The sequence below is a fragment of the Puma concolor genome, chromosome A2 (assembly GCF_028749965.1).
Source record: "Puma concolor isolate L17-30 chromosome A2, mPumCon1.1.hap2, whole genome shotgun sequence".
In the NCBI taxonomy this organism is placed as follows: domain Eukaryota; kingdom Metazoa; phylum Chordata; class Mammalia; order Carnivora; family Felidae; genus Puma; species Puma concolor.
The window spans coordinates 105122408-105125165 of NC_141668.1; the positions used below are offsets into that span (position 1 = coordinate 105122408).

At 54.6% G+C, this 2758-nt stretch overlaps 1 long non-coding RNA gene across 1 annotated transcript; it reads right to left on the minus strand.

Moving 5' to 3' along the window:
* Positions 1 to 1064: 1064 nt before the first annotated feature.
* On the minus strand, positions 1065 to 2289 carry LOC147583378 (uncharacterized). The gene is made up of 2 exons (XR_015243074.1): positions 2166 to 2289; positions 1065 to 1471 (listed from the first exon to the last, which is right to left on the minus strand). It is a non-coding gene; the product is annotated as an uncharacterized LOC147583378 (long non-coding RNA).
* Between the last annotated feature and the right edge of the window lie 469 nt (positions 2290 to 2758).

Below are 2758 nucleotides of genomic sequence, written 5' to 3' on the forward strand. Positions count from 1 at the left end.
CAACAGGGGGAGGCAATCCGCTACGTTCTAACGAGATATGTGAAGGAATTTTTTTTTTTTTTTTTTTAAGCAGCGTGCCCGAGGGTGTTTCTTGTGGTCCTGTTCATAGCAGCCAAAAAATTGGAACGGCCTCAACTGCCCAACCAGACGTGCCTGCGGAGGGGCGATTCATAGGGTGCCTGCCAGCCCCTGATGGATACTGAACTTGAACTCTCTGCTAGCACGTGGAAATGGACACACACGCACGTCGCAAGTAGGGGGGAGAGCAGAGGGCTGCATAAGTAGTCAACGTTCTAAGTATTTCTAAGTCTTCTTGTAAAAGCTTGGGAATAAAAGTAAACGTCACGTGAAGGACATGGGCGCTGTTTTCCCAGAGTCACGGGGCACTGCTCCCTCTTTCTTTCTTTGGTGTTCAGTGTCCCCCCTTTGTCCACGGGGGACGTGTCCCGAGGCCGCGGTCGGCCGCGAGTAACTGAAACCCTGGAGGAGGGGATGGGCGACTGTCCACCAAAGCGAAGTCCCTTCCTTCTCCATCTGTCTCTGAGCTGGCGAGGAAGGGCCCAGCTCCAAGCTCACTCTTGCAGGCAGCCCCCCATGGCCTTTCAAACGACCGATCGACCTAACAGGGTGGGGGTGGGGACAGTCTGCTCTGTCCCACGCAGGATGTGGAGAAGTACATTCCTTGGACACTGTCAGCTGCCTTCCTGGGCTATTGTTCTGAGTGTCATCTTCCGCTAGGAGGAGAGCAGCAGGGGCCGTAACAGGTCGGACCATCCTTGGGGCAGGAGAAGCACAGAGAATAATGGTCCCGGGGATGGGGGGCTGCTGTGAGGATCCCCACCATACACCGTACCTCACTTGGAGGCATTGTCCCCAACGTTTACTGGTGATAGTCCCCCGACTATCCCCTGTGGCCATGGTGCCATTGCTTCCCCATGTTCCGGATGCGGGCGAGGGGCACCGTGAGTATGGTACCAGAGCACGGTGGCGCTCGCCGCAGGCATGGCTGGTCTACACGTCCCCGAGATGTCCGTGGGCAGCAGTCATAACAAACACACACCCTGGACGCTTTAGACACGTTATGTAATCAATGTCATGTGTGGTAGGTGGCCCCCGCCTTATGCTTCAGGACCCCGAGGCTCAGTGTAGTTGGATGACTTGCCCAAGGCCCGAGGCAAAGGAGAATTGTGCCAGATGGAACCCCAAAATCTATGAGCTTCACCATGATAGATATCCTCTCTCGGTGATTCTTCTGGAAGAATAATTGCCCTCCGTGTGGCCGGAACGGACGCATCAGTCCTGGAGGAACCTAACTTGGGAGTTCAGTGCCAGCCCCAACTCTTGGGGGCTTGAGCGGGGGCCCCGAATAGGTGTCCTTCGCAGCTGGTGCGGGCATGTTGGCTCTAGTGTTGGAGAGATTCTTCGGGACATTCGATGAACGTGCCAGCCACGGATGTGGGTGACCAGATTCCTGAAAACGTTCCCCAAAGCAAAGTGTTGCTATTATCGTATGCACACACAGGTCTTTTTCAAACGCAGGACAAACAACATAACAGGATGTCACGCACATCGCCCAAAACGCCCAAGCTCTGTTGCAGGCCGGTGTCCCCACCAGGCACTGGAGGGGAGGGTGACGGCTCAAGGTCTCACTTGAGACCTGATGCTCCTGTTCTAGTCTCACCCAGCATTTGAAGGTTTCCTCCTGCGCCTTCCCCACTCGGGAAGGCTACTCCTCCGGAAACGGTACAGCACGTGATGACACAGCTCTCCCTCGCTCGTGGATATCTGGGGTCGGCCACGGGCTCTGTGTGGGAGGCTGGCCCTGTGATGCTGTTCCTGTTTCTGGGTGCTTTCCATGAAGCACCCGAGTGGACAACTACATCACTTGTGGTGTGACAAGCCGCAAGGACAAACAAGAGTGTAACAGAGTAAACACTGATGACACGTAGCAGCTCTTGGGACTGAAGATGCCACAGGCCCGCATTCGCTCTGCTGCTCTACCTGGAGCCCACGAGGCAGCTGCCTCCTGGGCTGGCCACCCCGGGAAGCCAGGTAAGGCTGCCCGGGCAGGGGGGTGCCACACTCTCTTTCATAGCCCGTGTCCCCGAAATGAAGGAGACTCCATACCTAGACCCCCAGGGAGCTTCTTTCCTTCCTTCACTCACCTTTCTTCCATATTGGTTCCCATGCCGGCTGCTAGAGCATCACTCAGACAGGGGCCGGGATGGCTCTGATGACAAGATGCTGGGATAACTCTGGTTACGTGCCATGTCTGCGTTACTGACCCACACAGGCTGCAAAGATAATAACACGTAATAAAATGGTGTTTGTGTTACATCGCTGAGTTTGGGGTGGTTTATGATGTTGCAATGGAACATGGAAACAGTACAGGGCGCCTGGGTGGCTCAGTTGGTTAAGTATCTGACTCTTGGTTTCGGCTCAGGTCATGATCTCATGATTTGTCAGTTCGAACTCTGCATCGGGCTCTGGGCTGACCGTGCAGAGCCTGCTTGGGATTCTCTCTCTCCTCCTCCTCCTCTCTCTCTGCCACTCCTCTGCTCCTGCTCTCTCTCTCTCTCTCTCTCTCTCTGTCTCAAAATAAACAAATAAAGTTAAAAAAAAAAAGGAATATTGGAGCAGCTGGATGGCTCAGTCGGTTAGAAATCTGACTCTTGATTTCAGCTCAGGTCATGATCTCACAGTTCGTGAGTGAGTTCGAACCCTGCATCAGGCTCTGTGCTGACAGTGCAGAGCCTGC